This window comes from Ambystoma mexicanum, chromosome 8 (genome assembly GCF_040938575.1).
Source record: "Ambystoma mexicanum isolate Mex_15411 chromosome 8, UKY_AmexF1_1, whole genome shotgun sequence".
NCBI classification, from domain to species: Eukaryota; Metazoa; Chordata; class Amphibia; order Caudata; family Ambystomatidae; genus Ambystoma; species Ambystoma mexicanum.
In genome coordinates, this window is record NC_090929.1 from 1091725001 (window position 1) to 1091752937 (window position 27937).

The window sequence follows — 27937 nt, forward strand, 5'->3', positions numbered from 1 at the left end:
TTCCTCGAGGGCCCATTGCGGTTAACGCTATTTTGTTCTCATCAAGTATAGTATCCCATTGTTCATACCAGTGCACTGGAACACAATGCTGCCCGTCAAGTTGGAGCACTTTATGGATTTCACATTATGGAGGAAAATGGGGAAGACCTTGGAATTGTCCTCCTGGCCCTCCCACTAACTTCACTGAGGGGATCCCCTTCGACTAAAGTCATCTTGGCTTTCGTTAATCCAAAGAACGGTCCGACAGGCTTAGAAAATGGTGGGTCAGATGTGTTTGAAAGACAAGTTCAAGGGATAATGAAGAAGTTGGGCCATGATACAATCAGTGTATTTGAGTATTTACACCCGAAGTGTCACCTAACTGACCCACTATGTTCTGAGAGCCTTGATAGGGACCTTACTGCCTTTGAAATGGCCCTGGATGATTCTACCTCACGCATAGGGATACTTTTGAAATTGTTTATGGTCCTGAACACTTGAGTGCTGGATGGCAGACAAAAACTTAAAAAGATATTGGGATTTACTTTACGGGGAGTCCCAGAACCCATTTGGACAAAAAAATATACAAGGTCACTTTCCATGGCAATCCCACCACCAATGTGATAGAACACAATTTAAAGGTACACCATGGATGGCATAGAGACCTGTTAAGGCTATCTAAAATGTATGTGGGCGTCTCCCCTCTGTGTGCAAGGGTTTGTGGACAAGTTGGGTCCTAGTCCCATGTGTGGTGGTCGTACCCGTTAAACTCCTAAAAAAAAAATACCTCGCTCGTCTCCCTCCTTCCTTCCTTCCTTCAAACTGCAGACCGATCTCCAACACCCGCTTCATTGCTAAACCCCCTGACTGCGGCTTGCAAGCAACTCGGGCTATTCACAGAAGCCAACGGGCTCGTCAACCCAGCCCAATCTGGCTTCAGACCCCTGCGAGGAACTGAATGTGCCACTGTAGATAAGCACTCACTGATCTGATGGTATTCCCTCCCATGCGTGGGTGAATTGACAAATGTGGCCTCCTGGAGAGGCATGGGAGGGAACCTGGACTGGAATGTCCTTGCTTGGAGTCTGAGGACCCTCTAGCTGTGGTGGCTCTGTGGTGGCTCTAAGGAATAAGTTACTTACGTGTAACTCCAGAATTGCATCTTTCATAGATTCACATGCTGTGAATATTCCCTCTCATCGGGCTGGGAATCCTCAGTAACATAGAGCAGTTTAAACTGAAAACGTTCAGTCACTTTAATATTAATAATTTTTGGGTCATACTGCGCAAAGCCAATAGGAACTCCTCCCTTAGCTCCTCCCCTGTCGGTCATCTTCAGATTTTGTACCGCACGTTAGTGTAGGGAGTCCTCAAAAAATCATCTCAAACTTTTCTACGATAAAAATTTAAATGTAACATCTTTTTCACGACAAATAGATATTTTTATGTGTCTACTCAATGACTGCCTTTGCAGCGACAGCACAGCTAGCATTGACCGTCCCGTCACTGGTATTCTTCGACAAAGCTTTGTCTGCGTAGTTGGGCCTACCTCATGAGGAATCCACAAGGAAAAGCCTGTTCAAGGCCAGTGCCTACTCTGGACTGAAGAATGTCTACGTAGAGGATCACCACAACTGCCTCGTTGGCCTTCATCCTCACTATATCATCCAGGACTGTGAAATTTGCCAGTCATTCTCCAACAAAACACTGAGGGATCGTCACCGCTGTCTCGTCGCTTGGCTCGAGAACGCCGGTGGCCTCTGACTTTGCTTCAGTACGGAGTTGTGCCTCGTTAGGCCGGGCCAGGCCCAACAAACCACCTCTAGCGCAAGGTCTAGGTTTCACAGAGTCCAGGCCTCCAAGAAGAGGCATAACGATTCCTCAGCCGACGAGCCCAGATCCTTGCACAAGGACAAGTCTTCAACAAAGGTCAGTGCCCAAGGGTATCAACTGGAGATGAGAGCCGAAGCTCCTTCCATCGCCCCAAGGATGTTACATCCACTAAGTCCACATCCAAATATGGTGGCCATTCTTCATCTTCGGAGTCTAAGACAAGCTCTTCATCTAAATCTGGGATGAAAATGTCATTGTTGACGACCAAGCCTCACTCTGGGTCGTCCCGAGGCTGTAGACACTGTCCATGACCCCGACTGGCTCACAGCGACGGTCAACGAAACAGTCTACTACCACGACTACCTCATCACAGCCGTCAACAAAGCTAAACAGTCATCGGCTACGACAACCACTCCAACGACCACGAGGATCTCGTCGACATCTACGTCCACAGCTGTGTCACACTCCTCGACGACAGTGTCGACTGGCAAAAATCACCACCACGCCTTGGTAACCACGGCCATCGTCACTGGCGTTTCAGACACCAGTACAGTATCTGCATTAACTGCCTGTCCATGAGCATCTTTCCCTAACCTTGTGGTGGCCTTGCTGCCGGGTGGCATCGCTGTGTCAGAGCCAGCTCTCTCCCAGTCAGAGACAGAGGAGGAGGAGGAAGCCATCATATCACTGTCGTCCTCTCCAGAGCACATAACATCGCCTCACAGAAGGCGGAGTGAGGCAAGCAGGATTAGGCTACCACCTTTACCCCCTCTGCATTCAGATCAAGCCATCACCCCTACAGAAAGAGACATGTCTCTGGACATTTTATCTACTCCTACCACTCTGGTGAAAACCCTGCAACGACGTCTGCCTGCACTGGCCCTGGTTACAGCATCGGTCAGACAACGTTGCATTGATAACCCTGCCCTTCCAGGGAGATGGACGACATCCCCCCCAAGAGGGATAAATGCCAAGGGGGTAAGCACCAGTCGGCGCCACAGAGTCTGATACTGGGATGGACAACGACCCAGACGGCAGGGCCTCCAAGCACACTACCCAGACTGGTGAATTTTAAGATTTCATTGCCGCTGATGGGGAGCCAGATGACGTTCCACTCAGGGACTCACCCCCTGATGAAGTAGGAGCCTTCCACGCTCTCATGTCCAGGGCGGCCACGATGTTTGGCCTTGTGCTGAAGGAACAGCGTAAAGACATGGCACGTCCTCAATTTATTATCATCGGACTCTCCATATACCACTACCACATCCATTCCACCACCATACCCCCACACTAAGAGCCAATATGCAACTCCCAACCATCGGTCCACCTTTCCACTACACGACCCATAGCACCGTGGGCCCACCTCACCCCCTGAATTCCACTTCACACCAGCGTCTTACAATCTCATACGTAGAAATTCCTTCTTAGGATGCCGCACTTCCCAATTCCTGGCTAATAAATCCAGCCGCAACTCCCAAACAACACCACATACCAACACAATCTCAAGAACCTAAGCACCACCCCTCATGACAAGCCTAAACGTCCTCAAGACACTCCACCACCCGCCACCATCAAACTCAACTGTGCCCTCATAAATGCCAGATCCCTTGTCACACACGCTCTCGAGATATCAGATTTCATCCTAGCCAACAACCTTGATTTACTGCCAATAACTGAAACCTGGTTACATCCAGAAGCAGGACCTGCACTTATGCTTACAGTCCCAAAAGATTACACCATCACCAAAGTGGATAGAACATCCAGCAGAGATGGAGGAATTGCCTTCATTTCCAAAACCCAGCTGTGCCTAAGAGAATTTGCATCTTTTCTGTTCTCATCTGGGGAACTTCTATCTGCAAAACTGCCACTCTCTGCCCAAAGTATACTTCTAATTCACCTGATCTATAGACCACAAGGCCCAACCTCCACATTTGAAGACATTTCCAACCTACTTTCCCACAACACCAAACCCACTTCAAAAATCCTACTGCTAGGAGACCTGAACGTAGGGTACAAAGACCCCCTAGATTCCCACACCGCCCTCTCATCTAACCCATAATCAATCCATCACACGCCCCTGAACTTTATCCAGAAGCTCTAGTTAACATGTCCAATAAAAACCTACAACTAGCGCTAGACCAAATCGCCCCTATCAAACCCAGAAAAGCCAAACAACCCAACCACCTAAACAACTGGTTCACACCTGAACTAAAAGCATTGAGGAAAGCAAAAAGATCTGCAGAATCTACCTGGCAAAAAAACCCATCACCCCACAACAAAGATCTCTTCAAGATAGCAGCCGCCACCTATAAAAAAGCTATTCTAAATACCAAAATTGGCACTTTTAACAGCAGAATACAAAATGCTGAATCCAATGTGAAAGAACTTTTCACCATCCTCAGAGTATTGTAAGCGCCCATAACCCCCAATCTACCTGTGTCAGACTCCACATGGTGCGCCAAAATTCAAAAGGCACTATTAGACAAAATAGCCCTACTTCAAACTAAAATAGAAGCCAAAAGACTCCTCCTAGCCACTAAAGGTACAAACAACACCAACAACTCTGATCTCTTCGAATTTGCACCAGTCACCATCTCTCAAGTTGAAGCAATAATTACCAGACTCAAACCATCAATATTTCAAGGGGACATCTGTCCCGCATCCTTCATTAAAGGAGTTAAAGACTTTGCCCCATTCACCACCACGCTCATAAAACACTTTATTCGTTTCATGCACTGTACCCAAGAATCTCAAAGAAGCCTGGGTCAAACCACTGACCCAAAAACCCACCCTAGATCCGAACATTCCTACTAATTACCGTCCCATCACCACCGCCCCATTCCTGCTAAAAATCCTTGATAAAGCAGCCTATATCCAAATCCAGAACCACCTCGAAACGCATAATCTTCTTGGCCTCCGCCAATCTGGTTTCAGACCTAGTAGACACGGCACAGAGACAGCCCTTGTAGATCTGAAAATCCAAATGGATGAGGCCAAAGATAAAGGCCATCCTTCCCTCCTCCTACTTCTTGACCTCTCAGCGGCCTTCGACCTGGTCGACCACAACATCCCAACTGCACATCTAACCACCTCTGCTTCCTTCTCACCAAATTCAGCTAAATGGATCCAATCCTTCCTGGCCGAAAGATCCATGAGGGTTTTCTCAGACAATGCTTCTGCAGACCCCTCACCTATCACGTGCAGAGTTCCCCAAGGTTCCTGCATCTCCCCCCCCCCCTATAACATCTTTACCAAGAGGTTATTTGACCACAGGCTCACATGAAAAAGACTCAGCCCTTCTCAATGAAATCTACAGCAAGATCCAAGACTAGATGGCTAAGCATGGGCTTTGTCTAAACGATGACAAAACGGAGCTCTTACTCATTGGCTCTAAACAGCGCCTCAATAAACTCGACCCAAAATACAACTCATTCAACATCGATGGAAATCTTTTAAGGTCTCCAATAATGCCAAAACACTGGGTGTCTACCTAGACTCCACCCTGACACTATCAAGACAGGTCAACGCCTCTGCCTCCGCCTCGGCCTACACCACTAAACTTCTAACAGCCTGCAGACCTTTTCTATCCACTCAATTTTGTATCATATTGGCAAGAGCCCTGATACTTTCCAAACTCGACTATTGCAACTCCCTATATCTAGGCACTAGCAAGCAAAATATCCACAAACTTCAAATTTTACAAAATAACTCCCTTAGGGCAGCCCTCAACATCCCACATACGGACCACATCTCCCACGCATGACCGACTGCCAACTGGCTCTCTATAAAAGACGGAATCACCTTCAGGACCTTCATGAGCACTCAGAAATGCCTCAACACTGCTCCAAAATACCTTGTCGCCAAATTCTGCACAAGGACATCCTCCAGAACCAGCTACGCGCGTTGCCTCAACATTCCCAAATACAGACTCCAGAAATCAGGCGGCACCAGTTTCCCAGTCTTAGCGGCAAAAACATGGAACTCTATGCCCCCATCACTGAGAGATGAACACTCCTTCCATGCCTTCCGCTTCAAAGTCAAAGCATGGCTTTTCTCCTCAATCCTTCTCACATAACCTTATACTCATTTCTTCAACCCTCAACTTTTATATACCTGTATATAGTTCAAATCCCAGCCTGCAACTTCAGTCTTCCGACTATTTAATGTTGTAAATGACTTTAACACTGCATCTCAATCCTGTCTGTAACCAGCATCACCAATCATACCTGTACACTTCTGTATACTGTATATTATGTAACTTTAAACTTCTGTATTTATGTAACTGTACATGTATGTAACCTCCACACAAGACCAAGCACCTAGCTACCCCCTGGGTTCAGCGCGCTATATAAGCAAATAAACAAACAAAACAAACAAGAAAGTGTACTGTCCCAGCGCAGAGAGCAAAGCAGGAAATCCATCATGTCTATCCCGCTGTTGGAAGACTTCTGGGACGATGGCCTATTCACCTTGGCACATCCTGCAACTACCCTTGCTAAAAAAGACTGGTTTGTCAAAAAATACAGATCCCCCAGAGAGAGCTGCCTCTGTACACAACCCACACCAGACTCTGTTGTCTCGGCTGCAGCCAGGAAAAGGTTGGCTAATACATTCTCATCTCGCTATGTCCCCCCAGACAAGGAAGCAAAACGGCTTGACACCTTTGGTAAGAAAGTTATCACCACTGCAGCCACAACTATCAGGGCGGCAATTGGAATGGCCATACTCGCAAGTTACGATCTCGAGCTGTGGTACAAGTTGGGTCCCTTGCTGAAGTTACTACCAGACGACAAGAGGCCTTCGACATCTTCCATGAAGGTGAGTTGGCTTCCGACCATGCCATTACGGTCTCTGTAGACATCCAAGGCACTGTTTTCGCCAGCTTTTCTACCAGACATCCAGTCCAGGGGCGTAGATATGCCCTTCGATGGATCTGCGCTCTTTGGAAAAATGTGGATGAGGCCCTGCAGTCCATAAAAAGCTCATTGGGTAGACTGCAGCAAAGGCGCCAGTCTTTTCATTCAGGAAAAGATTGCACCACATACTAGTCATCTTCTTACAAGACCCTGTATTCATCAGGGGACCAATTCAGGAAAAGATCCCAGTCTTACAGGGGTTCACAGCGACGCTGTGGCTCAGCCCAATCAAGGGGCCAGTCCGGCAAGCAGACATAACAAGCACAGGGTTAGGCCCTCTCACTTCAGCACCTCAGTGGGAGGACACCAGTCAAAGTTTGTCGACAAATGGACACTAATCACAACCGACCAATGGGTGCTAGCCCTCCTCCAGCAGGGGCACTTGCTAGAATTTGTGGACTATCCACTGGACATTCCTCCCAAGCACAAACTAGAAAGACTACAACACCTCTTGCTTCAGGAAGTGCACGCTCTGTAGCGGAAGTGTGCAGTGGGAGAAGGTTCTGAGAAATAAGCTGGGCACGTGAGTTTACTCCCGCTATTTCCTGGTAAGGAAAAAAGCACTGCACAACAAGTGGGGGGTGGGGGGTTGGAGACCCATTTTAGACCCAAGGGTGCGCAACAAGTTCCTAAAATTGCAAACATTCCATATGGTCACACGCTACAGCTGGTGTTGTCGCAGCTACAACAAATAGATGTTTTGGTGTACCTCGACCGTGCCTGCTTCCACAACCCTAGTCGCCTCACACTGGTGATACCTACCCTTCGTGCTGTCAGGAGTACATTATCAGTTCAATGCCCTTCCATTCGGCCTACGGTCTTGTCCGCAAGTGTTTACCAAGTGCCTTGCGCCTTTGGTGGGTCACCTGCGGTGGAGGGGTGTCAACATCTACCCGTATCTAGATGACTGGTTTTTGAGGGCCCCTCTTTTCAGCTGGCAGAAACCAACACCGCCATCATTATCCAGTGTCTACAGCAACTGGAATTTTCCATCAACTTCCCAAAGTCATGCCTGGTTCCATCGCAAGAGGCACTCTATCTCGAGCAGCACTTGACACCCAGACCTTCCACACCAGACCCTTGGACGAAAGGATGGCGGCTCTTTTACACAAAGTGCACTACCTCAACAGTGCCTGAGCGACGACAGTCCGCAACTACAAATCCCTGCTGGGGATGTTGTCACCATGCCTCCCGTCAGTTTCCAACTACCGATTACAGTGGAGTCTGGTTCAGGAATTCTTCTATGCCCGCTGGGTCCAGTCATCAGGGTCCTGGGACGACCAGATTGCCGTAACACCAGGTTTCAAGCGAAGCCTTTGCTGGTGGGCAGTAAGGGAACACCTGGTACAAGGCACCCCCTTCAGACTGCCAGACCAACAGGTGACCGCCACGACAGATGCTTCACTGGAGTGCTCAGGCGCCCACTGTCAAGACCAACACACCAGAGCCTTTGGTCGAAGGAGGAAAGGAGCCACCATATCAATCTGCTGGAGCTATGAGCAATTTTCTGGGCTCTGAAGTCTTTTCTTCCCTCCTGAAGGGGAAGGTGGTGCGCATTTACACCAACAACACAACATCTATGTTTTATGTCCGCAAGCAAGGAAGACCAAGGTCCCCACAGCTTTCCAAGGAGGCCCAAGCCCTGTGCCTTACAGCAAGGCATGTTTCTCATTCCCCTCCATCTACCAGGGATTTCGAACGCAATGGCGGACTCCCTTAGCGGGTAGTTGTGCTCCTGCCATGAGTGGGAACTGCACAACAACCAGCTACACCTATTTCGGATGTGGGGTGCTCCGGAGATCGAGCTCTTTGCCACCCACAACAGGCGCTGCAAAATATTGGCCAGCTGCTTTCCCCATCCGGAGAGCTTGGGGTACGCCTTTGCAATGCCATGGAAGGGGATGTGTCTTTATGCACCCCCCCACATTACTCTGGTGCCTCGAGTCCTAAACACCAGACTATCAGTGCAAACTGATATTAGTGGTCCCTGCATGGCCGAGACAGTTTTGGTACTCGGACGACCTTGCCCTCTCGCCTGCCCCACCGATTAAGCTGCTTACTCACCCATTGCTCCTGTCCAGGACTCAAGGAGCAGTACTGCACCACGGCCCGGCTCCTGTCTTCTTAGAGTTTGGGGCACTGTCCCTTCCGCAAGACTGCCAAACTATCCTGGTCAGGGCTAGAGCCCCGTCCACCTTTATTTAATGTATTTATATGCGCCACAGGCATCGGGGCACCTAAAATTAGGCAAAGATACCATGCAGGAAAACAGGACAACTGAGAACAAGAAGGGAGGGTCGAGCTGCAACCGATGGTTACTTAAAGAGTGAAGTTTTCAGGGCTCTGCAAAATGCTAGGTTTTTTTTCTGATCTTACAGCCATTGGTAGAGAATTCCATAGCCTGCCCGCTCTTACCTGGAAAGATCTCCCCAAGCCATTAGAGCGCCTGAAGTTTAAGCAGTTAATCTGACCCAGATTTTTCCTTCAGGTAAATTGGAGCTGTTCCAAAAAGGCCTTGATGTACAATAGTGCCAGATTTGAAGGCGACGCAATCTGTCACCGCCAGCCAGTGTAGTTTTCTATCGGCCGAGATATGTTCGCCTCTGGATTGATTCTTAACAATACGCACTGCATTATTCTGAATTGTCTGGCATCTTGCCAAGCAGGCGCTGACAGCCCCGAATAACAGCGCGTTGCCATAGTCAAGCTTCGAGAGAATGGTTGCTCTGGCTATGGTGGCACAGTTCTTTTCATTGACCAGTGGCCTCATGTGTCTCAGCATGTGGAGGTGGTACTGACAGTTCCTGCTGATTTGATTCACGTGGGCCTCTGCGTTCAATGAGGGTTTAGGCATAATGCCTTGGGTTTTCACCTTGCCCTGTACTGGGATTACACTGCTCTTGATGTTAAAGCTTTTATAGTCAACACTCAGCTTTGCGCAAGACTGCCAGGATTCGAAGATTAGTAGTTTGGTTTTACTGCCATTTAGACACATCAATTCTTGGTCATCCACACCTTGATGAGGATATAGGCGCCCGAGAGGTTGATGGAATCCTGAGCGCAGTCACAACTCTCCTGTAGAGCCAGCTGAGTATCATCGGCGTAATTCATAGAGATTACGCTGGTGTCTTCGAGCAGAGTGGTTGAAGGTATATATTAAAGCACCAGCGACAAGCTGATGTCCTGTAACACACCACATGTAATGGGGGCCAGCAGGGAAAAGGCATCGCCCCAATGGATTTTGGACCTTCGATTAGAAAGCAATGAGTGGATCCATTTAACCGCCCTCTTTGAGCAGTTACCTGCATATTAGAGTGACCATGGTAGTTGGTCATGATCCAGCAGGTCAAAGGCTGTGGACCGGTCAAGCAAGACCAGTACCCCAGCCTTCCCCTGATCCATGCTTTTCAGCATGTGGGTCTGCAAATCAATGAGAGCAGTCTCTGTGCTGTGCACTCGCATAAATCCTGACTGTGAAGGATGTTCTTAGCCTCAACAAAACGTTGGAGTTGCCCCGTGGCGCACTTATCGAGTAGTTCTAACAACAAATTGCAGTTAGTTATCGGTCTAAGATTGCTTCAATCTTTTAGGTCGAAACCAGGTTTTTCTAACGGGGGAGTGACCGTGGCAACCTTAATTCGGATATGAGATTATCTCTGAAAGAGGCGTTAACTATGCAAGTAAAGAATGGAATAAACCGCTCTTGATGTTCTAGAATAATCCTAGGGGGAAGGATATTTCAGCGCAAGAAGTGTTGCATGATGGATAGCAAAGCTCTCATGTCTGTGGTCGTGATTGGTGCAAAAATACATTTGTACGGATCGCAGATCTTGACGTGGTCAGTTGGAGGTCCTGGGGTCAATTGGGATCGGACTGGAGTTTCCCTAATTTTATCCCTGGCTATAATGGTTTTGGCTTCGAAAGCGTCTTGCACTTCCACACAATCCGCCTTCGGCTTCTCGAGTGATTTAAGAATCTTAAGAGTTGGGGGGGTGGCCAGCCGGCGAGCAATGCAGACGCGAGTCTTGGGTAGCTTCCGTGGCTGCCAGTGACATCCTGCAAAATATCCAGTTTTTGTGGCAAGAAACGAAATAAGAACTACATCTGCCGATAGAGTAATACATTAGGAATGTGCGGCTGAGAGATGATCCACGGGACCTGCTGAAATGAGCGATTTTCATGTGAAGAACAGCCGGTGGGAGTGAGCACCTCCACAAAATGGCATCCGGCGCTGCTCAGAGCGGTGGAGAGAATCTGCCTGTGACAAAGTGCCGGCAGTGACAACAGCATCAAGGCAGGAGTCCACTGTGGTGGTGGCAGACGTGGTGCACCGGTAAATTTCACACACCATGTCTGACTCAGCAGAGCTGAGCACACAACCTGCCTCTGCTCAGCTGTCGATCCTGAGTGGGCTTCTGCCGCAACCGCACAGAGAACGAAGACTGGAAGGAAGCAGAGCGATATGGCCACAAGGCGCGGCTGCAGACTACACTGACCACACGGCATGGAGGTCTGGTGACCATGGGAGAAAATCCGGAGCACTGAGAGCTTATCTATGAAAGGAGTCCCTGGCGGAACCCTCAAAGGGTTACCCCCGACTGTACAGAATCTCTTGTCGAGGATTACTTTGACTCTATATACATACTTTCTCTTCAGTGTGGCACGCAGCATAGAAACTGATCAGTTACCTATTCACATTACGGTTTAATGTATTTTCTTATGTGGCAGCAATAATCTTGATCAGCCGCTTCATTCATTAGGCGCATGCGCCACCGCCAGTGCAAAGCATACCGTCATTGCATATGCGCAGTACAGCTCATGCGCACAGCTCATAGCGTCCTATTGTGTGAGCTACCCTAGCAACAGTAGCCACTTTGACACCGCACAGGACGAAGGAGCAGCTCCGCCGCCATGGAGTCCATATGATCCCTCAGGTAAACCGCGTACCACGCGCACACTAGTAGCATACTTCTGTAACCAGAGGAGTCACATACTAGACCTGTGTATGAGGGGCTAGTTAGTACCTCTCTTCTTTCTGATACGATCTCGGCAATGTTACTAATACTATACATATAATTATGTTAACAGGACGCAACGCTTGGTCCAGACTGCCACTATTTACACAGCAACCAATATTCGGCTTAAAGACAAGATGCCCAATGTCTGAAGTAAGTCTCCACTGGAGGGATAATTATTTATCCTTCTCTTCGTACTAGACAAATTAACCTACACCACCTGCTGTTCTAATCTATAGTCAGCCATTGTTATACCCACAATTGAGAGGATGTTGAGTTTTTTCCTTGTGTATCTACAGGGACCTCATTGGGGACTGCGCCACTAAGAATTTATGCAGCACCCTAGAATCACTTACCATCATTAAGAGACGGTAAGCTCCCAATTTAAGGGCCTTTCTTAAGCAATGTTGATTATACATTCTTTTGTTTGAGCAATTATAATACTTACATAGTGGTATTATGTCTTTTATGAATAGGTTTGACCTGGATTTATTCACTTGTACAATGAACAAGAGACTGTGTCTTACATCAATTAAGATTGCCCACTAGGAATACCACCAAGGACTCCACACTACTGTAACAGTTTCAACATTTAAGTTCTGTTAAAACATCAGCAAGACTTTGGCTGTGGGTTTGTATGCCCCAGCCTCCACACTCCCCTGAAGAAGTTCCTATCATTAACTCTAAAGACTAGAGGAACGAAACATGTAGGATTTTCCACAGATACTAATACCAAGTATTTGAACAAGGATTAGAATTCCTCCTGTGCACTGTAGGGATATTTAGACCAAGGCACAATGTTGAGAGACATTGAATAAGCAAGAGTCTCAAATGTGACAAATTTTGTGTGGTTCTTTTGCCAAAACGGAAATTGAAAGTTGAATTTACTTGAAAAAATTGGTTATACTATATCTACATGTACACTTTGAGTTTGTTTTCGTATCCAGAAGAGAGATACGGTCCAATTGTATATTCTGCACTTTATTAGCTAGTTGGTGACGAATAAATAGCACTTTATGTAGAAGCATTAGTCACTTTGTTAGTTTTTTATAATTGTTAGGTTTTATGTATATGTTTTAAACTTTGTATACCATGTATTAAGTCATTTTTAACAGTCAATAATGAAGTTAGGTTGTATTTTCCAAGAACTTCGATGTGAAACTGGTTTTTGAATTGTCCTTTAGTGAGACCAATTCCTAAATATCCAGCAATTGGAATGTCAAACCACATTTAGGTACGGGAGCCTCTTTTTGTTCTTAGTTTTCCATAAAGATATGTCAGGTTTGTTCCCTTGAAACCTATAACTATACCCGATTTCCCTCTAGTTGTTTCTAAGAACCCTCAAAGGCGACATCCGAAGACACTGGTGCCGCCCCGGTTAGCAGTGTGCTGACAAGAATCTCTGTATCGTTGGGATGCTCCCATGCTACAAAACCAAGCAACGCCTGAAGAAGCGGGACCGGGGTCATCATCCCTGAACTTTATCAACGGTGAGTCCAAAGAGGCACCCAGCCCATGCACTTAGCTGCTGAGCTGTTGAACCTCATACAGCATAAGCAATGCTGATTAACGTAGTGAGATGTGGCACAAACAGACATCTTAGTGCTGTGCCGCAAATATTTAACGTGCTCCAGTGGCGGGGACCCCCGCTGGGTTCCACAACATTCAACCCCCCGTGGTCGGCCCCTGGGAAATAACCACCTGTAAGACACTGGGGGACGCACGTCCGCATGACGGTGAAATGCCCCCTGTTGTGGGACACCACTCAACCAGTGGCCGACGAAATAAGCTAAATGGTATCCGGCAAAACGCTGCACCTGGGAGACAATAGTCCTATACGATACTAGACCTCCCCCGGCAGACACCGAATTGGGCCACTTAGTTTGCATGACCGCAGCGGTACCACTTGGCAGAAAGCAGCGAAGTGCCCCACCCCCCTGTGACCAGAGCGGAGTGATAGCTACATCCCTCCCGTAGAGGCTAAGCGCTAAGCAGTCCAAGAGGACCACCACACCACACAGACGAGATAAACAAACCCATGCCTGTCGACCCTGTGGGCGGAGTAGGCACGGACACCCCAAACGGCGGCACAGCGACGAGGTGTGCTGAGGAATACAGAGTGACAGAGGGAACACCCGATAAAACCCCCAGACCTGGACTCAGAAATACGACTGTGAAACAAAACGGACGTGGATTCCGCATTGCAGATCGATAAGCAAACGCAGGGCCCGTATCACGTTGCCAGCTCTACCATTAAGGGAGATATACAGCTACCACGCAACAGCAAAACAAGAGAGTCCAAACACTGCCGGACGGTGACCGACTGACGGTTGTCACGTTGTGGGTACCAGTAAAAGCCTGGTTGCAGGACATACCATCGCATTGTAGGCCAATTAATCAGATGCGCCCCTACTGGAAAAGGCGTAGCTGACCCGCCCTCCTATCTCACTACCTGGGAACCTGCCACATACCACAGGCCCAACAAGAGCCCGGGCCCTGAACACTCAACTCCACCTGACTAACAGGTACAGCCCACGCCCAGCCCTACTGGATCACTGCTGGTAGGCATAACAGCGAATATAACCCTGCACAGCTTGAATTAGAGGGGCACATACACCAGCAGACTCAACTGTGAGCAGAAATACTGCAGGGAGGTAGACGCATGATCTAAAGGGTAACAAAGAGGGCCTGCCCGACCCTGGAACCGGCATAGTACCACACAAAAGGAACAAAATCCCAGCCCCAACTTGGTCAAAGTGCACATTGCAGACATGCCTCAGACAACATAGGCACCGGAACCCAAACAGTGTCCCCACTTGCACTCTTCCAGGACCCTGAGGGACTATAGTGGATCCCAATGTACTTGGTAAGCTACCTCTGACACAAATAACGCAACAACCAGGTGACATAAGTGACACTTCCTGCCTTGCACACGACACCCATGGTTAGTGAAAGGCAATCGGTATAATTACTCACCTCAGAGCATGTCCACAAAACCCATAAATCTGACCCACCCAAAGGAATTGCATCATCATGGTGAAGGATAAATGTAAAAAACCACCCACACAAAGTAAAATGGACCAATATGCAACTCCATTGGGTACCACCCCGGCCGATAAATCGCAAATGGAAGACACGACAGAACCAGAGGAAGCCATCTCTCTGAAAGATGTAATGAACGCCATTGCCAACTCGCGTACCTCCATGGAAATGAAAATGGATGGTATCAGCGCGGACGTATCTCTCCTGAGACATGACCTACAGAAACTGACCTCTCCCACAGGCGAAGCTGAAAACGTTGTTTCAGGAACAGAAGGTGGGCTCTACAACGTAGAACGACAAGTGTCAGCAGTTATGGCACGTCTGAAGAGGATGAAAGAAAGGGTGGATGAGGCTGAGGGCAGAGCACGCCACATTAATATCTGCATCTTGGGATTGCCTAAAATAAAAATCGGAGGGACCAAGTATGACACTGTTTCTGAAGCAATGACTTATGAATATGTTTGTGCCTAAAACATTCTCCAACTTCTTCTCGATTGAAGGAGCCCATCGTATGCCAACAGGGCGACCCACCCCTGGCGTGTACAGTAATCGCTGAACTACAGGGACCGCAATGCCCTATTACAGATGGCCCGTACTAAAAGGACAATAACATAACAGATCCCAGATTGCCTTTTTCCCCTGTTTACACCAGGGAAGTCCAGCGGGCCAGGCATTCCTTTGATCACCTCAAAAAGCACCTTCAGACCCTAAATGTCAAGTATGGCCTATTATTTCCAGCACAGCTTAAGATGTAACACAATGGACCTATTGGGATTCCAAGATGGCGGCCGTGCTGAGCAGACATACGTGAGCGGAGCTCCGTCTGCCAGCACAAGGCTGCAACATAAAGACGGACAATAAAGCCGTGCCGTGGCCCCAGGAGACAGCGGAACCTGGCGGACACCACCTGGACAAGTTAAGGCACAGGGAAAAAAGCAACGTCCATTCAACGGATCCTGCTCGCATAGCAGGCAGGAGCGAGAGCCAGTGACGACTGCCACGCCAGGACAGAGCATCAGGGGAAAGGAGGCTCCCAATCCCACAAGACGCGCTTCACTCACCAGAAGAGCGGAACACCCTCCCCCCACGTCTGACAATACGAAAAGCCGCCTCACCAGAAACGCGAACCAGCAAAGCGGCCAGAACCCACCACTGCAGGCAGTCCCCGGGGAAGCTCGTAACGCCAGGCTGATGCCCCCAGCAGCCGGAGAAAAAGGGACCGCCTTCTGGGCGCGGCGACAGAGGGCCTTGGAGCGCGTGAGTACCAGTGCAGTGTAGTCGGGGGCTACGAAGTGAAGTGAAGCGGAGCGGGAACTCTGAGGCAAGCTCTCTTCCCTGGCGCCCCACCAGCCTCAATAGGAGAGGCCAGCAGCAGACGGCAGCAGGGAAACAGGAGCGGCCCAGAAGACTCTGCCCCAGAGGCGACGCCGGGAAACGGAGAGAGTGAGGGGCTGCACAGAGCCCTGCACGAGCCCACGAGAGGACACAGCGAAGCACGGAAGGTGAGGAGAAGGCCGGGGGGATCCAATTCAAACAGTGCCAACACCACAGGAACACACGCAGAGAGCCGGGGGGGAGTGAGTCAGGCCCCCCTTTGCCCCCCACACAGCTTCACACAGCCCGCGAGACCGCGAGGAGGGCTATAGAGGCAGCAAAGGAAAGCCCACAGAGAGCAAACCCATCACAGCCAACTACACCTAAAGCCCCCAGTGGGCGGCCTGGGGGGCTCGGGGGGCAACTCCCTCCGCCACCCAAAAGAACACAAGGAGAATACCCGAAGAGAGGCCAGGACACTCTCTAAAAATTACTTCAAATCCCATATAGCCACAAACACGTGGGAAGATCCTCCATCCCCATGACAACACAGAGCCCGAGAAGTCAAGAATCCAAGACATGCTTCACCAAAGAGCCACTGGAAGGGGATTGAGAAACCCCCACCTACTACTAAAAAGCCTGAACACGTGGAAAAGAAAAGAGGCCAAGCGCCAGGGACCATAAACCCCGCCACCCCCCCAACAAAAAAAAACCCCAGAGACAGCCCACGGAGAACAATCTACACAGGAAGGGCACAACAATCACTCACGCCGGAAGGGAATACAAGAGACAGGAAGAATATCAGTAAATCACCAAGTGACCATAGTGCCACCTCGAGGAACTACCAAAGCACACAACCCAAGTCTTCATAGGAGAAGCACACATGTCCAAATCCAGGGGCCGGCAAGCACAAGCCACATTAAACAATTTGAAACCAGACCAGAACTTGGACCGCCTCTGGGACACGAACACGCCGACAAACCAGAAAAAAACACGCAAAACGAGAAAGGGGGTAGAGACTGTGGGGAGGAAGACAACACAGACATGACCACCAAAGAAGACATGAAGGAATGGTTCAAAGAATTCCAAGAACAATTCGACATCCATGCACACCCAATTCGAGACCATTAAGGGAGAAATGAAACAGGTGGTCCAGGAGCTGAAAATAGACATAGGGAACCTAGAGGAACGAACAGACATTTTAGAAAAGACGGTACAGAACTTAGATGAAGAGACACAGCAGTTTGCAGAGGTCCAGGAGAGATTAGCGAGACTCTCCCAAGATTTGGAATCCCAATGCGAGGATTTAGAAAATCGGTCACGTAGATCAAATATCCGGATCAAAAATATGGCAGAGACCGTGGAAGACAAGGACCTCAAACAAGCAGTCCATTAGGTGTTCCGAGATATTCTAGAAGAAGAGGACGAAACAGTAATCCAGATCGATGGGATCCACAGAGTAGGCACCCGCCGCAGCTGAGAACCAGGAGCCCGCCCCACAGATGTTCCGATAGCAATGGCACCATACCCTCAAAAAGAGCAGATCCTACGAAAAGCCCAGACGATGGATCATATCAGAATGAATGGCACAGAAATACGACTTTATCAAGACCTGGCACAATCCACCCTTCAAAAACGCAGGGAGATGTCACAAATAATAAAAGAGCTGATGACAAAACAAATACGTTACAAATGGACGTTCCCCTTCGGACTCTTATTCACGTGGGAAGGGAAGCAGCAAAGAATCACCACGAGCGAGGAAGGGGAATGGATTATGAACCTACAGGATAAGGTGAGCTCTCAGAGCAATGGCAGGGAACCACCTCAAAGGAAAAGGACTCCAAGAGGATGGTCTACAGCAAATACAAAATCGAGACGTGCCACAGAATCAACAAGACATAAATAAAGGCCACGACCATCAAACAGACAAAGAAAACGACCACCAGACTTCCATCAGAAACACAGCAATTGAAAGGCGACCACTGGCAACACGAAGCCACAGCGAGCTGGCTTCGCATAGGAATCCAAAGAGACGTTAGTGAGGTTTAGGACTCCTCACACCATAGTTACCCCTGAGATTGAGAGGGCATGGCGCGAAGGGCAACACGCCCAAGCGATCATAGGGCCCAGAGCCCTCCTCAGGGAAGTTACAAGGGAAAAGGAGGGGGGAGTTGGGGACCACAGCGGGGGGCGGGGGCGGCCAAAAGGAAAGGACAAGGAGCTAAAACAGCAGGAGGATGGGAAATCCATTGGCGTGCAGCAAAGAATCCACGGCAATCTACCAAAACGGTGCCAACAAAGCACAGAAGAACACACAACAGGATGGGGCTGAAAATTCTAACTCATAACATCAGAGGATTAAACGCCACAGTCAAAAGAAAAAAGGTCGAACACCAACTTCGACAGGGGAAATACAATATAGTAATGCTACAAGAAACACACATACAAAAAAAGGATAAGGGGAAAATCCGACTGAAAGGCTACAACAGGATAATACATGCAAACGACAGGGAAAAGAAAAAAAAGGGGGTGTTAATAGCCTTTGACGACTCTCTCAATGTCCAAATTCGAGAAACCCTAGACGACAAGCAAGGGAGATTCTTGGCAGCAGAAATTCAAATGGAGAACCGCCCACTGACTCTCACAACAGTGTACGCCCCCAACTCGGCCCAGGTCGGCTTCTTAAAAGAAACTCTACACAAGTTGGAAAATTTCTCACAAGAAGAGATGATATTGACTGGGGACTTCAACATGGCCTGGAAACCAGGAGAAGACCGATCGAACCCCAACCTCCCAATACAAGGTTCCCCAACACAATCACTAAAGAATACCATTGAGAAATTAGCACTAGTAGGCGTATGGCGGAAACTAAAAGGCCTGACACCGGGATACACATATGACTCCCATGTGCACAGTACCAGCTCCAGAATTGATTATATCTGGCCGTCGGTGAGCCTTATGGGAGAGATCCAGGAGGTAGAGACGGGCCCCATTTCAATCTCGGATCATGCCCCCATCTGGGTTTCGTTACCGACCATCCTCAAACAATCAGGCCTGTGGAGATGGACCCTCCCCAGAGAAGTCATACCGGACCCAGTGTTGAAGGAATCAATCAGAGGCCACATAGAAGAGTACTTTGAACAAAATAAGACCCCAGAAGTGGCCAAAGACACAATAAGGGAAGCCTTCAAGGCGGTCATGAGGGGCCACTTGATAGCTCTAAAGGCACAGAAAGACGGACAATCCCGAAAATGGGAAGAGGAGCTCAAAAACAACTTAGGGAAGATTAGAGAGGAAATGACAAATAAAGATACCCAGAAACTAAAGAGAGCCTATAGACTTAAACAGAATCGGCTGGAGGCAATCCGAACCAAGAGGGCGGAGAATCAACTACTCCACCTGAAACATTGGTATGCTATGAAAGCCAACAAAGCAGACAAACTACTGGCGAGGCAGCTGAAAGGGAAACAACAAAGGCAAACAGTACTGGCTCTGAGAGACAGCAATGACCAAGTGAGAACACAATCGAAGGCCATCAAAGAGATCTTTCGAGACTTCTACCAAGAACTATATACATCGGACAAACCAAAAGGGATAGTTTATTTGGTCTATCTAAAAGATATGAAACTACCAAACATTACACCAGAGGAGAAAACGGTACTCAATGCTCAGATAACGGTAGAGGAAGTGGCAAAGGCAATAAGAGTTCTGCCAAAAAATATAGCCCCGGGCTCGGACGGCTTCACAGCCACCTTTTGCAAAACATATGAGGGAGCTCTTACCCCGGTCCTCACAGAACTCTTTAACTCCTTTAAAGACTCAGCAAACATCACAAAATCAATGAACGAGGCAAAAATATTGGTCTTTCATAAGAAAGGGAGGAACCCAGAGTCACCAGGTGCATACCGACCCTTAGCACTAATAAACCTAGATGCCAAACTATATACCAAAATCCTGCCAATAGACTCACCCCCCTACTCCCCAAATTGATACACCAGGACCAATCAGGATTCATCCCTAACAGAACAACCTACGATAACATCAGAAGAATCACCCACCTGATCAAGAAAATAGGGATCACAAACACCCCAGCCGCCCTCCTGGCAATAGACGCGGAAAAAGCTTTTGACTCCGTGGAGTGGACCATGCTCTTCCGGACTCTAGAGAAATGTGACCTCGGAGAAACCTTCATCATCATGATAAGGGCCAACTACAACACACCATCAGCCAGAATCGCAGTGAACGGGGAACTCTCAGACACAATAAGAATCGAAAGGGGCACCAAACAGGGATGCCCCCTCTCCCCACTCCTTTTCGCCATCTTCCTGGAACCGCTGCTCACGAAAATAAGAGAAACACCTGAAATCAAAGGAATCACAATGGGGGGCACAACCCATAAAACTGCAGCCTATGCGGACGACATGCTGATGGCCCTAGCGGATCCAGTAGACACATTGCCCCCGCTGATACAATTAATAGAAGAATTTGGCCGGGTATCGGGCCTAAAGATAAACGGGCAAAAGTCAGAGCTAATGGTACTAGCCAGAGACAAACGGGAAATACAGAAACACGCAGGAGAGCTAAAACCCCGAGTGGCGGAAAAGGGGCTCAACTACCTGGGGGTCACTCTCACCAACACAATTAAAGATCTCTACGCAGGGAACTACCCGCGCATGTTAACCAAAGTGAGGAAAGACTTGGACAAATGGACACCCTCTTTCGACCTCGTGGTGGGGCAGAATAACAGTGATAAAAATGACAGTACTTCCTATATTATTATACCACTTCCAGGCATTACCAATCAGAATACCGCCCACGTTCTTCAAAGCTCTAGTCAAAATGATCAACAAATACATTTGGCAGAACATAACCCCGAGACTCTCCAACACAACGCTTGTGGCCCCAAAGTCAGAAGGAGGCATGGCACTCCCACACTTCCAGAAATACTATGAGGCGGCACAATTGTGGGTATTGAAAGAATGGATCCCCAACACATCACAGAAGTTATGGGTGGCACAAGACAGGGCAGTGGCACGGAAAAACCTACAGCACCTACTGTGGTCCAGCCCCGAAACATAGACACCCAAACCTCAGGATCAGAGAGATCACGAGTTCAGTCCTTGTCGTCTGGAATAGAGCAGCAAATAAAGAAACACTGACAATAAATCCGGCCCCTTTTATGCCGATGTTTGAGAACCCGGAATTCAAACCCGGCACTGAGAAAGACAGGTTCAAAAAATGGGTAGATTCTGAATGCACAAAAGTGGGGGACATGTACGAAGACCAACAAATAAGAACATTCATGGAATGCCGCTCACTCTTAGGCCTGACGGAAAAAGACAGATTCCAATATGAACAACTCCATCACTTGCTCTCTACACCAAAGATAAGACAAGCGGCAATGGGAGATCTAACCCCATTCGAATCATATATTATGTCACACAAAGGAGACAAAACATTTGTTTCAACACTGTACCAATATATAAATGTCCAAGCAGAAGTCACAAATTGGCAATATATGAAAATATGGGAAACAACACTGGGGAGAGAGATCACGAGAAGTCAATGGGACTACATCTGGCAAATCATCCCCAAATGAACACGGGCGATCCAGCAAAGGGAAGCTTGGACAAAAATAATTATCCAATGGCATTATACCCCAGAAAGACTACACCGAATGTACAACTAAAAAAAAAACGTATGCTGGCGAGGCTGCAATGAGGAGGGCACCTGGAGACATATCTGATGGAGCTTCCCGAAATTGCAAGGTTTCTGGTCGGAAATAAAAACCCAAATGCAAAAGATGTTTAAAGGGGCAGAATCGATAAAAGAAGAGGTGTGGATGGGCGGCTTTTGGGACCCCCGAGACAGAAAGATGGCGAAGACCCAGAAGAGGAATTTTATGGGTCTCCTGATTGCTGCCTGGCTAACAATAGCCCACAGATGGAAACAGAAATCACTGCCTGCTTCAATAGATTGGTTGCAGAGAGTCTGGAAACTCATTGCTTTGGAGCGCATAACGTACAACTTACAAGGGGCCCAACAAGACTTCCAAACAGACTGGGGGCCAGTGCTAGAATACCTTCAAATTGACTATATGCTGCAATGGTGCCCACATAGAATCAGAATCCTGGACATGTTCACATGAGAGAACAAGAACAAAGGACATACAAATAGCTGGTTAAGCACCTTTTGGCTGGTGGAGAGGGAGGGCGGGAGGGATGGAGGGGAACGGGACAAGGTTCAAGTCCCACAGTTTATTGTTGTGTTACGTACAAAATGCAATAAAAACAAGTTATAAAAAAAAAAGTTATAACACAATGGTACAACGGTAAACTTTACAGACCCCAAGGAAGCGTGGAGATGGGCGGAACAAAATATCGGAGGGGAATGGAGACCCCAACATGCAAACAGGAACAAGAGACCCAGAGGCCAAGAAGAACGGATTCCGCCCAGACAACTGCCAAACGCACAAGAGCCTGACCCACCACCGCCTATTGGCAACGATTAACCGACAAACTCACACGGAACAGCATAAGACTAGCGTTACCAAGACATGCACCTATGGGAGGACAAGCTCCTTCCCCGTAACAGAGAGCAATGTGATGTGAATGTCATGTGAAGCTAGAGCTGTGCGGCCCGGCATGCACCCCCTTCAAATTGGTAAACACCTACACTGCCAAATTGGCAGGTTGCAGTAATCTACTATAGTGTGTGTAACGTGGTTTGTTTGACTAGTGATAGTCGATCGTTTTGACTATCAGTAAAGTTTGGGCGACAGATGCTTCAAGTTGGGATGGAGTATAGGGATGGGGGAAGGGAAGTTTGTAAATGTATCTCATGTTTTAGAATCTACCTATCTGGTCTATCGAAGCAACCACCACTTTGTACTACGATACACATACACAAATTATCCTCCCAATGCTACCCTATGCACTGATATGAATTGACTACACAAAAGTGCAATGGCCAGACACTTTGATAAAACCCTGAAGCCCTTGACATGGAACGTCAACGGTTTAGGCACCGGAATTAAACGGTGCCTAGTTACACAACTTCTTAATAGACACTCCCGTGATATTGTCCTCCTCATGGAAACACATCTAGCAGGCACAACATGCACCCTATTCCAATGCACGAACTACCGCACAGCAGTGCATGCTGGCGTCTCCAGAGGCTCCAGGGGGGTCCTGATACTACTCCACAAAAAACTCCCCTTTCAACTGTCCAAGGTGTGATACAAGACACAGGAGGTAGATTTGTGTTACTACAAGGCTTGTTATGGGATGAAACCCTCACAATTCTGGCAATGTATGCCCCACCATCCTTTATCAATGCACTAACGCAAGACATCACACTGATAATCACAGCCCATACGTCTGATCTCTGGGTTGTGTGAGGGGATCTCAATGATGTGATGGATGTAACAATGGACCACACACACCTGCGTGTTAGAAACCCCAAAGTGAGCACCAAACTCGCCACCTTTACTTCAGCACTAGGGCTAGGGCTAGGGTGTGACCTTCACCTGACAGGCCGTGGATACTCCTATCATTCGGGAGTCCACGCCTCCCTTTCAAGACTAGACTATTTTTTCTTCCCAACGGTAGATGCACTTCGAGCAATCAATGCAACCTTCCTTCCCTGAGGCATATCCGACCACTTGCCCCTGATGATAGAGCTAAAAACAAATGGGCCACTCCCCCCATTTCCCCCTTCATGGCGCCTAAACAATTATTATCTTGGTTTCCCAGACCTTGTCGACCACATTCGGGAGGCAGTGACCACATACTTTGCAATGAATACCGAAACGGTAGATAATCCAGTGACACTGTGGGAATGCTTCCCACAAACCGGTCCTCCAGGGAGAGATCAATTCCTGGACATCAGCTCACAGGAAAACCCATCAACAAACAGTGGCAGCAATGGAGCTGGAAGCTCTGCAGCTAGAAGCGGAACACATTACTAAAGGTTTGCCCTACACACATACAGCCCTCTTGGTGGCCAAAGAACGCCTCCGTAATGTCACTTTGGAAATGCTAAACAAGCACATATGGAGATGCACAGAAGGCTGTATGAATCTGGAGACAAAGCTAGGAAGATTCTAGCCTGGCTAGAACACAGGGATACAGGGCACCGACAGGTCAGAGAAATCAGAGCAACGCAACCTGACCCATTACAATCTGATTGTGATATCACGGAGAGCTTTGCTGACTACTACGCAAACCTATACGGACCACCACCTGAACCCATTAACACTACTGTGCCTAATGACATCACACTGCCCTGTTTGAACTCCAGGCACATAATGCAGTTGGAAAACGATATTACAGAAGAAGAAATAATAACAGCCATGTCACTGCTTCAGTCGGGGAAAACTCTGGAACCCAATGGATTCCCAATTGATGCATGGAAGGAGTTGGGAGGAAGCGAAATGGCCCCACACTTGCTTGAAATATTTCTGCATTGTAAAGAGCAAGGGAGCTTACCGCCGGATCTCTGTAAAGCCAGTATAATAGTCATCCAAAAGCCGGGTAAACCCCAGAACTATGTAGCTCATACAGGCCGATCTCCCTCATTAATAGCAAAACCAAAATCTGGCGAAAGTTCTGTCAAACAGGCTGCAAAGGGTGATCTCCTCGCTGGTCCACCCGGACCAATGTGGGTTTATGCCACAAAGATCCACACGCATGAACATCCGCAGACTGCACTTGTTGCTGGAAAGGGCTACAGCTCTTCAGGAGCCTCTTGCATTGCTAGCTGTTGATTTTGAGAAGGCGTTCAATTCTATCTTCTGTGAGAGCCTTTGGGAAATTATGCAGCAAATGGGTTTTGGGGAATTCTTTATGGGATGGGTCCAACTTCTGCATGAATCCCCGATGGCAGAGGTCCGAGCCAATGGATGGACTTTGCGAGTCTTCCTGCTAGGGAAGGGGACGCGACAGGGCTGTCCTCTATCCCCACCACTGTTCGCACTAATCATGGAACCCCTAGCCATACTGATGTGCCAAAGAAATGAGTGGAGAGGTTTTCGCTGGCCTGAGGGTGAGTAGGATAAGGTCTCCTTATACGCAGGCGGCCTCTTAATATATTTGGGTGATCTGGTTGGCTCATGTCCGGTGGTGACGGATATACTTGAACGATATGGGTCCTTTAGTGGGCTCAGAGTGAACTGGAACAAGTCCATCCTTTTCCCGGTTAAAGCTGCGACACAAGCAATCCCCCCACATTGTCCATACTGTATTGAATTAGAACACTTCTGTTACCCGGGGATTCAAATCACGACAGAACTCTCGGAATATATAGCCAGAAACGTACACCTGATCACAGAAAAATGTACTGTGGATGCTCGGCACTGGGTACTGCTCCCACTGACCCTACTTAGGAGGGCCGCCCTCTTTAAAATGCTAACACTACCACACTTTATATACATCGTTCAGAACGCCCCGCTACGAATACCAGACGTGGAATTCCATAGGATTGACAGTACCCTTAGGACTCTGATATGGGGTGGTGGGCATCCACGAATTGCACGGCAGACACTAGAGAGGTCCATTTTGGAGGGTGGAAGTGGGCTACCACACCTGTAGTCCTACTATTGGACAAGTCAAATGGCAGTGATTAACGACAGCCTACCTGGGGGACAAACAGCTACCTTATATCCGAATGGAGATTGCCGCAATGCAAAGCATCACCCCATTGATGAGTCTTTATCAGACCCAGCCGAGATCCCTTCCCCGCACAATGACAGCCCAAATCACAACAGTATGGCGAGACGCTCACAAATATATAGGCTGGGATAAAAAGATGACCCTGGTGCAAACATTATGGGGAAATAGCAACCTTCCCGAACTGGGTTAACTATCGGTTTGGCCGGGGTGATCTCGAAAGGGATTTTGAAGATTGCTGATGTTGTTAGAGAAGGCAAACTGACCTCCTTTGAGGAGCTGACAGAAAAGATTGGACTCCCTATCACAGACCACCACCGTTACCTCCCACTCACGCATGCGCTACAGGCATATCTTCCCAAACTAACGAATAAGCCATATTGTACACCATTGGAAAGGAATGCAGTACTAGAACGCATACCCGCCAAAACTACCTCTGTAATGTACAATGTTATATCCTCCTTTGCTGCTCCTCTGTAATCTGAATCTCAAATGGGAGGTCGACATTGGCCCATACAATCAGAGGATTGGCTAACAGCACTGATGTATCCGCGGGAGACCGCTATTTCGGCCAGAATCCGGCTGATAGAATTGAAAATCTTACATAGAGTATACTACCCACGAGCTGCACTTTATAGGTGGAATCATGCAACCAGCCCCAATTACTTACGCTGTCTGCAGGAGGAAGGCACATTCTTTCATATCCTATGGGAATGTCCCCAGATTCAAGAATAATGGAGGAAGTGCTTTAATAAACTGACTTGTGTCTTGGGACACGTATCAATGGACCCTAAGATGTTGTTGCTGGGCATTGAGGAGGAAAGGAACATGGCACGCTTTGAGAAGTTATTCCTCGCCACGACCACGGGTCTTATTGAGCGTTTTATCGCTAAACTATGGAGGTCCAGTGTCGCCGCGCTCTACGAGCAATGAGTAGCAAATGTAAATATGTGTATGTCCATGGAATAGCGAATATACATGGCTAGGGGATGTCCTGAGAAAGCGATAAAGATCTGGCAGAAGTGGGAGGATGAAAGCTGGAATATTAGCTTGTGTCATATCTAGATAGAATTGTGGATACTAGCATGTACCACACTTAGCTGAAAGTCTGAACCTTAGCTTGCGTCAGACCTAGATAGAATTGTGAATAACCTGCGTTACATCTAGATAGAATTGTGAATATTAGCTTGTGTCACATCTAGATAGAATTGTTAATATTGCACACTAGATGACATTTTTTAACTTTGGCCTTCATCCCATCTAGATAGGATTGGGAATGTTAGCATGTGCCACACTTAGACGAAACTGTGAATGTTATCAATGAAACACTTAGATGGAATTTTGAACTTTGGCCTGCGTCGCACCTAGATAGGATTGTGAATGTTAGCATGTGCCACACTTAGACGAAACTGTGAATGTTATCAATGAAACACTTAGATGGAATTTTGTACTTTGGCCTGCGTCGCACCTAGATAGGATTGTGAATGTTAGCATGTGCCTCACATAGACAGAATTATGAAGATTACCAAGTGCAACACCTAAATGGATTTAGGAATGTAAGCATGTCTCACACTTGGATAGAGTTCTGAACATCAGCCTGAAATGCTTCTTGTTGGTATTGTCAGAGTTGGAGTTGGCAGGTGCCACACTTAGAGTTGTAAATGTTAGCATGTTAAATATCATATAACCAACTAAGCAAAAAAACCTCACCATTTCTGCTTACTTATCTCACTCAAAAAACTCACACAACCATCTCTCGCACAACAACCCGCACGCACTTCACAACACTGCAACAACACATAAGTCGCACCAACAGCACACAAGGACTGACATTGATCCGATATTTGCACCAAAGCTCCGCACCAGGTGTATACCGAGGTGAAGCTGCCAACAGAACACCACTCCTCTAACTATCCTACTCCCCTTCACCTTGCTATCCCATCCCACCTTCTCGTTTGCAGATCCGCCAGAGTGCCTGGGGACCAACTCCGTTGGTGTTGGTGCGCGGTACAAATACCTTTAACATAAGTTCTGATGTAACAATTGGAATAGGGCGAGGATATGTAAAGGGGGAAACATGCTACATGAAAAAGTGGATTTGTTTTGTTTATGTGATTGTACTTGTGTAAGGTATAACCAATGTTCTCAAAAACTAATAAAAATGTGTTAT